The sequence below is a fragment of the Pimephales promelas genome, chromosome 9 (genome assembly GCF_988280905.1).
Source record: "Pimephales promelas chromosome 9, fPimPro1.hap1.1, whole genome shotgun sequence".
NCBI classification, from domain to species: domain Eukaryota; kingdom Metazoa; phylum Chordata; class Actinopteri; order Cypriniformes; family Leuciscidae; genus Pimephales; species Pimephales promelas.
The window spans coordinates 25,172,339-25,188,385 of NC_142777.1; the positions used below are offsets into that span (position 1 = coordinate 25,172,339).

General features: G+C 38.0%; 2 long non-coding RNA genes across 2 annotated transcripts; one reads left to right on the plus strand and one right to left on the minus strand.

Moving 5' to 3' along the window:
* Window positions 1-516: 516 nt before the first annotated feature.
* LOC148977560 (uncharacterized) lies at window positions 517-2,000 on the minus strand. Its single transcript, XR_016169694.1, has 2 exons — window positions 1,629-2,000; window positions 517-746 (listed from the first exon to the last, which is right to left on the minus strand). It is a non-coding gene; the product is annotated as an uncharacterized LOC148977560 (long non-coding RNA).
* A 13,039-nt stretch (window positions 2,001-15,039) lies between these two features.
* Window positions 15,040-15,718, plus strand: LOC148977561 (uncharacterized). The gene is made up of 2 exons (XR_016169794.1): window positions 15,040-15,459; window positions 15,491-15,718. It is a non-coding gene; the product is annotated as an uncharacterized LOC148977561 (long non-coding RNA).
* The last annotated feature ends 329 nt before the right edge of the window (window positions 15,719-16,047 follow it).

Consider the following 16,047-nt stretch of genomic DNA (forward strand, 5'->3'; position numbering starts at 1 on the left):
GTTCGCTCTTTGTCTGAAGGCGCGCGCTCTTCTCCATTTCAAATGTGAATGTACTACACCGACTGAAACACGGCATGTCGCAATCTGTGACGAAGCAGGCGAGAGCCAATGAGCGTTTGATATCACTGCCGTAAAACATGTCGTAACGCTTCTTGAAGGCGCATTATTTGAATTTGAATTAATCACCAGCGCGGATTTGACGTTTGCGGTCGCTGCTGAGAAATGAAGATGAAGATCATTGGATAAAAAGCTGGATTTGGATCTGTTTCTTGCAAACAACGTATGGATTCTAGGATTTGGTTTACATCAAGCTAATAAAATGTATGTCTTTTGTGAATGTATCAGTATGTTGCGTTTTATTGGAGAAAATACTTTTTATATATTTATGAGTAACGTTCAGGGCCGGCGCTAGCCATTTGGGTGCCCTAAGCACAAATGCTTGGTGGTGCCCCCTTAACAACCCCCCCCCCCCCAACCCACCCACCCACCCACCCAAGGAATAACAACCATTCAGAATTTCTTAGTTAGGTTCTCTTTACTTCCAAAATAACTGCTGCAAATACATACATTTACATTAACAATGGCACCAAATATGAAAAGAAATAAATAATAAAAAGGTTAAAATTATAAATACCAAAAACCACCACAATTACTAAAAACACATATTTGGAACTGGCTACAACTGCTGGTTGATGGTTCTTCCTCCTGGCCTTGAGTTGCTCCTTGCATGTATTTTAGCATTGACCCTGCATTCAGAAATACAAGACAAAATATTCAGGGATTGTACTGAATCAATAACCATCAAAAATATTGCACACATTAGTCTTTTATATAATATAAGCCTATGTGTCACTGGAACATTTAAAATTCAAAACTCTATTCTACCTTTAAAAGAGGTCTGATGAGGCACAATGTAATAATTCTGTACATAATTTGTAGGGCTGGGAAAAGATGAATCGCGATTAATCGCATCCAAAATAAAAGTTTGTGTCTACATTAATGATATAGGCCTATGTGTGTGTACTCACTGTGTATAATTATTTTGTATATGTATTTAAGAAATATTTGTTATTTATATATAAAATATTTTAATTTATATATATATATATAATATAAATTATCTATAAATATATACAGTATATACATGCAAATATTTCTTAAATATATATGTGCATATGTGTGTATATTATATATACAAAATAATTATACACAGTACTCATGTAGAAACTTTTATTTTGGATGTGATTACGCTTTTCCCAGCCCTAATAATTTGACAACTCCATATGAAAATATACAAACAGTGAGATTGTGTTTTTTTTTTCTAATTGCAGTTTCACCAATAGATGTCGCCCTTGGGCCTTTGACCGCATTATCCGATAGAACAACAACGAAAAAACATATCTAAGCGATCTTCCTTTTCTTCTCAAACAAACTAACTGCATCTTAAACAGCCCAAGTAAAAAAAAAAATCCCAAGGAGAAACCCCCGGACCCCCGTTAAAATAAAAAATTCTACATGCAGGGCAAAGCCCTGGATCATTTGCACAACTAGCGACGCCCCTCTGGACATGCATACACGAAGCAAGGGTGCCTACAAAACTAACACTTTTATTTAAAACATTGTCTTACCTGCAAACGAGTATCATCCCACTGTCTCTTCTTTTTCCTTTTTTCCGCCCCCGACTCTTTCGAGGCCATGTCTGATGTCGATCAGGTGTCTGCCAAATTTGACACTGATTGAGGAACAGACCACTGCGAGGTGGGGAAGGGGGGGCACCAGAGGGAGAGTGGCACAGGAGATTCACCTTTTTCTCCACTAATTTGGTCTAGGCCTATATTACTTTTGTATTGCTGTTGTATATTAACATGCTTTAGACATATTGTATTTGTTATTTATACTAGTAGCCTATTGTGATGATTTTTCACCACCCAGATTTTTTGGTGCCCCCCCAAGCACTTGGTGCCCTACGCGCAGTGCGTGATGTGCGTGTGCGGAGCGCCGGCCCTGGTAACGTTGGTCTATTATATTAATAAATGCGAAGGAAAACTTAATTGATATGACAGTTGAATGCAAAAGAGTCAACATTTTAATGCCACGATTATGCATAAATAGTAAAGAAACCTGCTTGGATGTATTATGTTCAGGAAAAACGTAATAGCACTGCAATAGTATTACGTTAAGGACAAACGTAATAGCACTGCTTATATGTTGGCATGTAACGTAATTATGATTTGCAAAATAGTTTCCTCAGAACGTATTTCGTGTGATACACAGTTGGTCAGACGGCATGAAAACCACAAGCCTTTTGCTTACGACACTACTTCCTTTTACCACCAGTGATAATGAGTATGCAACCTTTAAAAATGTTAAATGAGTTGAGCTGTGGAGGTCACAGATGCTGGATAGAGCTTGTATGAAAGCACAGAAAGTGTAGGGCATTTGAAAAAGTGTGGAGGAGCACTTGGTTTTATTTAGCAGGTGGAGTTTACTCCCAGTCATCAAATTGCATCCGCAGAGAAGAGCTGATGTGGCTGAAATGCTAGGAGACCTAAATAAGCTCAATCAACAGCAGCACTAATATTTCATATCCCCTGGCACTCGTTTTGTTTTTTGTTCTCCTCGTACCTCCCGGACAGGAGAACATTTTTCAGCTGGGCTCATCACCCCACCCGACCTCTTCAGAGTCACCCAGTCTCCCCATTAAGAGTGATCCCTGAGCTTACAATCTATAGAGTCATAGGAAATGAAGTTAGTGGAAAAACCAGGACAAGTCTTCTCCAACTCACATTGCTTAATGTCATTTCACACCAGCATGAAAACAACGCCCTGCTGGGGCAAACATGTAAAAATGAAAGGAAAAAAAAAATGCTGTACAGAAAGGTATAGCTCATTAATCACTTGCTTAAAAAGGCTGAGCAAGTCACATATGTGCTTCCACGGCTAGAGGTAAGAGAGATTCATCTGTTTTTTCTTTAAGCCGAGCTCTGTCATGGCCGGTTGTGACTTTGAGCTAGAACACCAGGAGCATTGTGTGTGTGTGTGGAGGGCAGCTTCCGAATCCGCTTCTTGCCAGAGGCAATGTTGGTTAGTCACTACACAGTAACAAGCCCACTGAAACATCCCTTTCTCTTTCCTTCCTGGATTTTTGGCATCTGTGCACTTAAAGTTCCAGACCAAAAATACGTCTACATGATTCACCTGGTGAAGAGACAGCGCCTCGAGCAGATCACAATGAGTCTGTGTGAGGTGATGCCAAGGATATAGATACACAATATGTGTCTCTTCACGAGGAAGCTTTTAAATAGGGGACATTTAGCAATGCAGCCATGAGAACAATGGGCACCTATTATATACTTTCAATCAATATCTCCAGAGTGGAGTGAAAGTTCAGCTCTGTAGGGGTTCCATGATATCGAAGGAAAAGTGTAAATAAATGACTCCTCCACTAGGCACATATGCTAACACATTTTCACAAAAATAGGCTTTGGTGCAATTAGCGCATGCAATTTTTACCACCTCACATTGTTCCTTCATGACACATGCACATTCATGAACAAAAAGTCACACGTGCGTGCAGCAAAAGCAACACACTGCTAAAAACTGCCACTCAACTCCTCCTGTTTTACCTCTGTGTGAAAAATGACTCCTCTGTAGTAAGTGGGTGGCTGAGAAAATGAGACCCCTTTTTTCAACAACCGAATCTGTGTTGTTCCATCTCATTGGAAATACATGCAACAGAGTTGGATGCCATTCACTTTGTATACAAAAGTTAGTTCTGGTTATCGAATCTATTGACTGAGAGCCTTACAATACCACACTAATAGCCTAGGTGGGCTGGGTTTGAATTTTATTCATTTTGATTCAAACTCTGCGTATCAATTGTGATTTTTGTTGATTCCCAATTTAAATTCCATTATAAAAACAAACAAAAAACATTTAGTTATCAAAAATAATTATTTTTATTTTATTTGCAAAATATTCTGTTGCAGCTAAATACCATGAACAAAAAGTCAGCAGTTTAAAGAACAAATATAAATTGCAAACATTATTAATGTGGAAAGTGGATTGTACCATGTGCATATACATTTCATTTTAAGTATAAGCAACCTGTTTTTTCACCATACAAGGAAATTGAAAGTCACTCAGTTGTGTATTTAAGCACAGTCATACTGTACTACAGCAAAGAAACATGGAGGCATGACCAGGTGAGAGGAAGGAGAAAAACGAAACGCAAAGACCTGGCATGAATATAACATCTTCTCAAGGTTTCTGTTCATATAAGAATACAAATTTTGCTTGGCAAGTGTTGGCGAACAGGACGGCTGAGGGACGTGAGAGAATGGCATGAGGCCGATGGTGTGATTGCTAATGAGCAACACCTGTGAGCACACCGGTCTCGCATCTCTCACAGAGGAGCGGAAGCATAAAGGGCGATTTTGGTAGCCAGCACTTCTGTGAGGGACTGCTGGCAGGTATTTGTTTGTTTATTTCATTTAAATAAAGTCAGTTCCTGCCTACTTCTTCCCTGAACTTTGCTACAGCAACATTACTGGTGTCGGGTCCCGTGAGTCAAATAATAACGGGGAGAAGACTTAATTCCATGTCTACAAGGGGGTTGGGCCATTCATGCCCATTCGCTAATTGCCTTTCCAAAAAAAAAAAAAAAAAAAAAAAAGTTTTTCACAATTTAAAATAAATCGTTTTTACAAATAATTTTTATAAATAAATTTAAATTATTAGGCAGTATGATTTTTAGATCATTTTAAAGTATGTAAGGTGTTTTACAATTTAGTACGTGTTTTGTAGCCTTATTTCAGAAACTTTCATCTTTTTTTCAATAACAATGCATAAACAATATTCTCTCAAAAATACAAACATGTACATACATGTTGCTCAAATACTATGGTAGCCCCGTTTGTGCTAAATAGAGTGTAATTTCACCTTAATATGTTTATAAGCAACTGAAAAAAGCACAAATGGCATATCAGGGCATGTCAAAACATCTCAAATACGTGATGACGCAGGCTGAGCCTCCCCTTACATCTTCATAAGACTTTACAGTTTGGATCTGCCCTCTGCACCGGAGTCACAAGTTCTCTCGGCCAGATCATTCCCCTGCTGATGAGGAGATTATGGAGGACTTGTGCTGTTGCTAAACTACATATTGAATGGCCAGCTGATGATATTTATTTTGAATCTAGAAAAAGTATTTTAGATGATCGATATTTTCCATCTAGACCACGACCTCCTTGTCAGGAACTCCCGTTTTTTCCCGATCTCCACATCGAGGTGTCAAAATCATGGAATAAACTGGCGTCTTTCAGGCCCCGTCCACACTACTGCGTTTTTGTTTAAAAACGGAGAATTAAAACGAATACGATCTCAGTCCACACCAGTGTTTTATCTGTGTATTAAAAATGATCTCCATCCACATTAAAACGACTGAAAATTCGGATCACGTGACCATTCACCAACACTGGGCATGCGCGTGCCGGTGTAAACAGTGATTGACGAATCAGGGAAGGATACGGCATGACTGATAACACCCAATCATGGAGCAAAGCGTCAGCCCCTGCATCAGCGTTTCTGAAGTCTTACGTTTTGTCCCATCTACACTAAAACGCCCTCCGGAGATTCAAAACGAAAAACGGATCTGCAGCGTTTCTAAACTTCTCCGTTTAAGGTCTTCAATTTTTCCCGTTTTAGTCTGGACGGGAGGTGCATATGTAGCAAAAGGTCTCCGTTTTTAAACGAAAACGCAGTAGTGTGGACGGGGCCTCAGAGTTCTTAATCCACAAACGAGTAACTATAGCAATTTTAAGGGTATTACTCACTATGGTTACCTGACAATGCCTCGTGCAGAAGAGATGATGGCGAGCTATCTCTCCCCAGAGTAAACGTCATCTCCAGTGTTGTGTACTCGGGACTCGGTATCGAGTCCATATTTTAATGGTCTCGGTCTTGTCATGGATTCGTGTGCATTTTGACTCGGAATTTTGACTTTGACTTGGAATTGCTCTGTGGTTGGACTATTTGACTTGACTGAAGAGAGTCTGTCTGGAACATGCTTTTCTGATAGATTAGAGTTGGACAAGATAGAGAATGACAAAGATTCTGTCTTATCTCTCATATCCAGAATATTTTCATGTTTCTGATTTATTTATGATAGAAAAAATTATTCTCAGCCTAAATGATTTAAAACATATATATAGGCCTACACTGTAAAAAAATTGGAGTAGGATTTACTTGAAAAAACCTTGCTAAACGATCTCACTCAGAAAATGCTAGTAAATTTACAAAGATTTGCCAAGTAAAAACCTAAACATATTTATCAGTAGCTTTAATTAGAAATCTTTAAGTTAAATTTACTTGGAATGTGGAATTAAGTAAACTTTACAAAAAATAAGTAATTTTAACTCGGCTTGTAAAAGGTTGATTAATACCGATTTCTTTTGCCTTTGTATTCACTAAAACAATTATCTTGAATTTTATTAGTCATTTATAGTATGTTCTTTACTTAGATCATCTAAGTAATTTAAATATACATCATGTCAGACTTTAAGCCTTATGTGAATGCAAACACCTCAATACTTGGTAGACAATACACAATGGTGGTAACATTTGATGGATCGTTTTTGTGTTTGAATGTGTCGTTTTAAGCAAAAAATTTACTCGAAATGTCACAAAATGGCAATTTACTAATACTGAAAACAAAAATCAATGATAAAACAGTGTAAATACAGCTGGAAACCAGTGAAAAATGAACCTCATTAATTATTCAAGGTCCAGTGCATGATGGGAACCCCAGTATCAGAAAAGTTGAGTAATTTTTACTTAATTTTATTGAGTTGATATTACACTTTCATTTATACTCGCTTGAAATAAGTACTAATATGGAATTTACTTAGTTTTTTAAATTCTTGCCTGAACTAACTTTTTCAAGTAAATTACATTGGGTTTTTTCACTAGTATTTACTTAACCAAAAAAAATCATTTTTTACAGTGTATATATATTATTTAAAAATCACTGTACATTCTTATCTTTAAGGAAATATAGCTTATATTGGTATGACCATTAAAACATTTCACATTGTAATATTTTCATTATAATTAAGCACATGGCCCCACCCCACCTCATTACTCTATTTTGAAAATATACATATATATCCATCTATACATTACAAGAACATTTGTGCGTCTGTTATTCGCATATCTCTCAAACCGTTAGTCCGATGGATTTCAAACTTGACAGGTGACTTGCTACGGGCACAAGCGCTGTGACAAGTTCGACATTGTTTGGATTAGAAATGCAAAATAGCCTATATTGGAAAATGTATATCGGTAACAGAAGCTCACATTGGCTTTTACCGCTCTAGCCGCTGGCCACTCCCCCTCTTACACTGCGCACTGAGTGAGCACAGCACAGGACAGAGAGGGTCAAAGAAAGCAGATTTTGCACAGGCACTGCACTAGTTAATTAAATTACAACAAATACCAACATAACATATTTACAATGTATGTTGAATTAAAATCAAGTCAAGACAATCTCACTTTAGGCATGTGATGTACTAGATGTGTTTTGTGATTTTCAACATGTTTCTAAATAAAGTTAAATGTTAAACTGAAATGTAAAAAACACTTCAGGTCATTTTTTTTTTATTTCTTTAATTTTTTTTTTACTTTGTATGACCGAAATGAAACTGACCTCAATGCTGACAACTTTCTACAGCTTTATTTGTTGTTATCTAAAATTATGTTCTCTGTGGTGAAAATGCCTCAATGGAAGGCTGAAAAACATGGTGGGTAATGAGGACATATTCTTTATGAGACATAAGACAATATGACAAAATGAATCACGGAGAAACATCTCATGGTAGGCATTAATAAGACTGCTGATTGAGATAAATAGACTTGATTGCCTTGTTTCTTTCTCTTTTTTTCCTAACTGAATTGCTCTAATACATTTAAAGGACGTTTGGTGCTTCAAAGCAATAACGTTTTGCTTTTAGCCTTCTTCTCAAAGGAAAAACATTGGATAAAAAAACAAAAATGTATTATACACTTGGTAACCCTAAATGGCAGCCCATTCTCACCCCCAAGGCGTCACCTAACTGACGCCTTGGGAAGCATTTGGACATGCTTCAATATCTGACGCTTTAGGCGCCCTTTAGCGTCAGTTAGATGACGCCCTAGGATCGCGTGTACCCTACCCCCACCCCACACCTAAACCTAACCGCGTCCTCTAACAGACGCTTTCCTTTAGCGTCAGTTAGATGACGCCGTAGGATCGCGTCATGTAAGTGACGCTAAAGGGCGCCTAAAACGTCAAATATTGAAGCATGGTCAAAGGTGACGCCTTGGGGTGAGAATGCGTTGTAAATGGATATTAATATTAACTTAAAAATTAAAAATGTAAAATATTAAAATATTTCATTAATATTAAAATATTTGGTAACACTTCACTTGAAGGGGTGTGCATAAGACTGAAATTGCACCTTCATAATCATGATCTGCCATATGTCATGAATATGAAGGAGGGTTCATGCATGTTTTTGTCAACTGTCATTAAGTGTCGCTCAATTATGCCATTTTTAATACAAATATGACTTTGTTTGAGATGTCTTGGTGATGACACCTTGACACAAACCAATACATCATAACCTGTCAGTGCCATGACAACAACAGGCTGCATCTGAAAACGTAGACAGCTGACTTGTTGCATCGCTGCCCTATCAGGCAATGACACGTTTGTGCACGAAGGTAACTTCTGTGCATTAAGGTAGCTCACGACTTCAGAGGCTGTTTAATGATCTACAGCAAAATAGAGTCAGTTTTGGTGAGAACTAAACAAATATGTAATTACTACAGTAGTCATTTCCCACTAGAAATGACGTGAGAAGCGGAAAACGTTGGTCAAAAATGTACATACTACAATGTACACACAAATTGACCAGAAAATGCAATTTTCAACTGTCATGGAATGAAATGCTTTGGATTGAGGGATATCAAAGGCAGTGAAGGATAAATCTATGCTGCCTTCAAAAATTGATTGGCTGAAGATATAACAGGAGACAGGAAGTGAAGCTAACATTGGATTTGGACGTGCCTTGATGCCTTCCAACCTTGGAATGCTTCCTACGAAAGCAGCATTTTTAGGTTTTCAGATGCAGCCTGCATTGCTGTATGGTTAATTTAATGCACCTGATACTAGCAGGTGTAATTGAAATATCCATATCCATTAATTAGAAGGTAGCATCCACATGGTGTCCAACTATTGCATGATACTGCTTAAAGACGTGTTGAGCTGAAGGTAGTTGCTGTCCCTCTCAGGAGATGTGATATATTATAAGACTTGAGATTTTCTCTTAAGGCACATATGTCGGACATTTTATCTCAACTCTCTTTTTTTTATCAGAAACTGGTGCCGCTATCTGTGATAGAGGCACATCTTTAACTGCCTGCCTCTGATTACGCCTCTGGTTGCCATAGAAACAGTGAAGCGTTGAAATGGGAGAACAATGGCATTGAATGCTAATAAGGCGAGTGAGTAAAAAGGATACATGCCTTGTGCTTTTGCTGCATGCCAATCTACATCACAGACTGCAGATTCCCACATTTGTTCTGCTGATTAGAAGACTGGGAGTTTGATACATGGGCAGGGAATAAAGATCATCCATACAGCTTGTTTTATTTATTTTTTATTTTTTTACTCTGATTGTCTTTGAGTTAAATAAATGTAACGGCATATTCTGCTCCAATGTAGACTATTTAATGAAACACCCTTAAAAGCTCGTCAGATCTTCATGGCAAAGGAGACTACCTCTTATTCTTGGGGGAAAGGCATTTGAAAAAGGGTTTCTTCCTCCTGAAATGAAAAGCATAAACGTTTCACCTTGAAGTGAGACATGCCATATAATGATGTGTGTTTCATGGATTCTTACCATGGGAGATTAAAGTCGCCCTGACCAAAGTTACTTTTAATCTAAAAGGATGTGTCAGTTACCGCACTGCCATGCATTACAACAAGTGAAAAAAGTGAAATTCATGGCTCCAGACAAAAAATAAATGACATGATTGCCAATAAAGGAAACATATATAAATGACTTGTAGGTCAGAAATAAAAAATAGTTGCTCAAAAAATATAGCTGTTCATAACAGATTCAATTCGATATAGTTGGGCATGTCAGAACAAATTAATCATGATTCAGTAAGTAGTCAGTTGTGAAAGTAATGGCTTGTGAATCTTTTTTGACTGACTCATTAGGAAGAAATTTTGCACAATCTATAAATCATGACTGTGTTCGTTGTTGAGCAGGAAACACTAGTGGTCACTCTAACAAAGATATCAGACAAAATCGCATATGGATGTACACAATGATTTCCTGAGTAGATTTTATAGATGCATTTGCAAACGTTTTAGTTGCAGTCTGAACTCTAGAGCCCTGGTGAGATACTTCCAAAAGTCAACTTGATGCTAGCACAATTAGATGACTGAGCGAAACTCTAAATATTAGGGGTGTAACGGTACATATATTCGTATTGAACCGTTTCGATTCGAGGCTTCCGGTTCGGTACGCATACAAACCGAACGATTCCTTGGACCATTTTTCCTGCTGACAAAATTCGCGCTGGCGCGGCCACCACAGCTTTGCGCAACTTTAAATGGCAAGCGTAATGAAAGCGGAACGAAACTGCGCTACTCATTATGTGCATTATGTGCTCACGGATCGTTTGTCAGTTCGAGTGAGCGAGCCAATCTCGATCAAGCTACACTGTTACTACACAGTGCTAAGAGATCCAGTGAAGAAAACATTTGAATTCGCCACTGAAGTAATAACATCGCTGCGAGATCTAGATCGGTGAGAAATGTTTTCTCACTATTAACCGTAGATCTCTATTAGATCAAACAGCGCTGACATGGTATCCGGGAGAAACTTTGTGCCGTGAATGAACTAGTAATACTATACGTCCACAGACCAGCAACATTCACCATGGATTTATTATAGTAACACTAACTGTAACCAGTTTGGCGGGTATAGTGAAAGGCTTTCAAGTACTTCACACATCTTTTTCCAGCACTTCAAAACTCAAATATTAAATAAATAAACATATATTTAAATGTTATTTTTAATGTGACGGCCAAAACATTATTTATTAATCATTCAAAGATAACTCCCATTTATTTATAAACCTGAAAGTTCCAAGATATTTAAAAAATATTTTTTTTTTCTTATGACATTTCTGCTTTATCGAAAACGTACCGAACCATAACTTTAAAACCGAGGTTCGTACAGAACCATGATTTTTGTGTACCGTTACACCCCTCCTAAATATGAATTATTCTCATGCTAAATAATGTAGATCATAAGATAATATGGGCTGATTTAACTTAGTAAATTTATGCCAAATGGGACCAGGATTTTAAGTCTGTTTAGTGCTCTGGTTAAAGTTTGCATGTGTGGTCTGAAATCATCAGCCATTGCTGTAGATGTTCTGTTTGTGTGTTTGGTGTGTGGGTAAATGTGTGTTTTAGCTCAAATGTGTCTTGGCTTGGAGATGAGCACATATTGGTGTGGGCTTAGTGGCTTTCGTAGTCTGGGGGAAGAAATTAAGAATTTGTGATATTATTAAAATCATTGGCAAACATGTCCCCATACATTTGGGACTTTAATTTTATCAGATGGTTGGTTTGCAATCTTGTTAAATGTTTGTAAAATGTTCTACAATGCTTGTATTTTTTTTTTTAACACCTTAGGATGAAAGCACCGGGAAACAAGAAAATCTAATGCCATATATAAGAGAATGCTTCAAACTTATTTCAGTTGTGTTTGAAAGATACATTTTGTGGTGGCTATTTGACCATTTCTAAACATAATAAATGGAATAAAATACCCTTTCATAATTGTTTGACCATTTCTCATTTCACTGTCTAAAATCACAGCCATTGTATCTCAAGGTAATATAGCATTTGAATCATTTCAAGTTGTATTGAATTGATGGTTTGAATGTCAAAACACCAAACAAAACTGCTTCCGCAGTGAGGGAAGTTATAGGATCATGTACACACAGGCATTAGCAGGCAACCTTTTCTCGCTCTCTTTTTTTTAATAAAAAGGTCCATTTGTGGAAAAGAAATAAAGCAAAAGAATAGAATGATGGGGAGATATTGCCTTTTCTTTTGTGGTGTGATATTATCAACTTGGAGCTGAATGTGATTATTGCTCACCAGAATATTACACATGGGGAGAATTAGATTGGCTAACCCCCTTCATACTCCTTCCGAGAAAAAAGATAACGGATGAACAAAAGCAGGTTTGGATCGATCCCTCGCGACAAAAGCAGAGGACACCGATATAAACAGATTAGAGATGGCAAAAAAAATAAGATATGTCTTTATTTCAGATCTTCCACTGACACTTATTTTGCTTGAACACGAACAGACGACCCCCCACCGCCAAAACTAGCCCGCCAACCCTCAATACCCCGTTGTTGTTTAATGTTCCCTTCTCATAACTAAATAAGAAGGTAGACTGTATTTTACAAGGGGTCAAGGTTTGTCTGGTTAGTGTGATCCAGTTATTCCCTGCTGGTAAATCCCACGTCGCTCCTTCGGGCTGAGCCCGGCTGGACCCCGTGGGGAGAGGCCCAGCCACCGGGCCTGGCTCCAGGGTGGGGCCCCGGCTTCCCTTGAATTCTTATCCATCATAAGGGGCATTGAACTGCTCTTAGTCTGACCCGTTGCCTAGGACCTGTTTGCCTTGGGAGACCCTACCAGGGGCATATAGCCCCAGACAACATAGCTCCTAGGGTCATTCGGGTACTCGAACCCCTCCACCATGTTAAGGCAGTTCAAGGAGGGGTACTGATAGGACAGTATTGGATAAAGGAAAGGCCTCGAGCCTGAATTTGAACAGTGCACTGACCACTATGCTATCGGCAGCACTTATTGAATATTAGTCTGATAGAGGGGGATAGAATTTGACAGCAAACAATCCAGCTGTTGGAATCCATTCCCCCATCCCTATAATGAGAGATGTTAATGTAGTTTTTAAAAAATGCTGAGTCTTTTTCAAGTGTGGATGGAATCCGTTGCCTCACCGTTATATTGATCATTAAACCAGCATCAGTTTTATAAATATTAGAACCTCATTATTTAAGAAACATGGGGGGAACAGAATCAAACGGCAAACAATCGAGCTGTCGGAATCCGTTCCCTTATCCCTATAATGACAGATTTTGATGTTGAAGCTTAAAAGGTGGTTGTGTGTGTGAATGGAGCTTAACCAAGTTTAAATAACGTTTGCCTTATTTGAGCTTCCACCGCTTCCCGAAAAACACCAACCTTTGTGCGCAGTGTCTGCACAAAATAGATTTTTGGGGCGAAGCAAAAAAAAAAATAGTAAAAATAGTGAGTATGTGTTTGTGGTACAGCCGCGCTCAGATATTCACTACAACAGCAGCACTCATCTTGTTTGTTTATAGCGGATGTGGATGAACAGTCGTAAACCGGAAACTGATCTGCCGACTTCTGACAATAGCGGAAGTTCGAAACTACGCTTGTGCACACAGCCTATAGAGTGAATACTGAAATTATAACCACAAATGGTTGAAGTTGGTGCCAGAATGTTTTTTTTTTTTTTGAAGGACATTTTACCCTTTCTTTGATAAGAGGATAGACTTTTTTTAAGAATTGGGGGAAAAAAAACGTCTGATGTCTCGAAATCTTTTTCTGGTCAATAGCAGAAAGGTGAGAGTGTCGAAGTAAATTAACTTTGTTGATGTTGATGAGAACTTTCTTTTAGCTTTAAAAATCCTGTCAAAGTATCAAAATGTTCATTGCACCATGTCATGTTCATGTCAGTTACTTCAGTCATTGATTGATTCCTCAAAGGTGAAAAGTTCCAGGCACATCTCCGTAATAACAAACCCACTCTTTTTACCTCAGTCTGACTGACATTTTCAACTGCTTTGATTCTTTTCATTCTATCACATTGCGCCTTGTTGCATCACCAAGATTCAAGCACTGTTAAAAGAATAATTACGTTAAAATTGTCAAAAATGTCACCAGCAGTGTTTGTGATTGTATATGTCTGTGCAGAGATTAAAAGGTATGTGCTAAACCTTCTTTTAGGATGTTTTAAAAATTAGGAAAAATGTAGATAGGGCTAGTGTGTGGAGTTGGAGAATCGAGTGTTGTCCATTTCCTCAAGTACTCTTACTCTTAATATTTTCCATGACGTGTAACGGGCCAGGCCCGGTTCTACGGGGGTGCTAAACAAAAGTGAAAGCACCCTCAGATTATTTTTTTATTAGCACACATGTAAACGAGATTTTGCCGACAAAAGAAACACAGACGGATTTCAAACTCATACAAATAATAGGTTACACAAAATCCAAATCAGAATTTATTTCAGTAATTCAGTATTTGGCTATGTTTAATGCATTGAATTGGTTGTGTCCTTTCGCGATCGTAATATTAACGGGTGAAGCTGCCTGTCTCTTTAATTGCCCACTTTGTTTGCGTGTGTTCGTCCCGCTCAGGAAATTCGTCAGCGACGGGGCTGCCAATAAATGTCTCTATATAAATCGGAATGAACAGAGGGTCTCTGCAACGGCGGTAGATTGAAGTGCGCGCAGTGTGCGTCCGAGTGAAGATTGCGCGAGACACAAGAGAACTGTATCCATGAAACTGACAGCAGTGACAAATAGTGCTCAGCTTGATTTCAAAAACATCAAATTTAACCAGTAGCTAGATCTCTTAATTAAGAGTGAACTAAATGAATGCTCTGCTAGTTAACTGGAGATGTTTTATCTGTAGTAGGTAAATCTGTTCCTCAATATTTCCAAAAGTGGTGGGTACAAAATTACTAATGACGAAATCTGGTGGGGATCGACAATCGAGTGACCAGCATTTAATCTTTAAATGAGCTGTTTCGTTTAAAAGGACTGATTCATTGTCGTCAGAAACTAAATGTCTAAAATGTACGTTACTTACATTAAAGGTATAGCGGAGGATCTTTTTACGAATTTTAGAGAAGACCCGCCCTCTCCAATTTAAAAAAAAAAATGCACATGGACAAACACAACACTCTTGCTCCCGAGAGGGAACGTCTATTACGCCTTACACAATTATGTTGCAAATTATAAACTAACTCAAAAACATTCATAAAAAAGACAACATGTCAAATGCCCTTCCGTGTTTTATTTACTTATTATACTGATCGATTGAGTGACCGAGGACTCAAGACATGGTATGTGCAACCCTGTATCACACGAAATACGTTCTGAGGAAACTATTTTGCAAATCGCAATTACGTTACATGGCAACATATAAGCAGTGCTATTACGTTGGTCCTTAACCTAATATGTCTCATTGTTAATAATACGTTATTTTTATACATAGTTGCATATGTAATGGAGAAGTAGCTTGTTGCATTTGTGTAATAATAAACACACAAGGTTTTAGAATATGAACACATGAACACACAAGGTTTTAGAATATTTCAGGGTGATACCATTTATCATTTGGTCAAAAGGCTACTTTAGACAAATTGAGATGTTTACCGTGTCTATGCGGTGCATGACTTGTGCCAGGGATGAGCACGTACGACGGCCTTACGTAAACATATCACCAGAATGATTGACACTTAGGTGGACCAATAGTATAGACTACCCACCCGGAAAAAGAAAATCCTCCGCTATACCTTTAACTTATTTATTCAACTGCAGAATAAAATCAGTTTCAATACTTCACACATTTGCATATAGGCTACTGCTGTTATTTGGGGAAAAAGTAACATTTCTTAACTATGAAATGATATGTAAAGGACAAAAACTCATACAGGGACATATGCTACTCGATCATGGATATCGAATTTTGTTTAACATTTGAGCACCCTCACTATTTTCAAAAGCACCCTCAGTGATTTGGTTGTAGAACCGGGCCTGGTAACGGCTTGCAAACTAATTTTCTCTTTATTGAAAAGGGGATGGACAGTAACTGGAGGGAGTAAATGCAGAATGTTTACACAAAATTTCACCTAACCT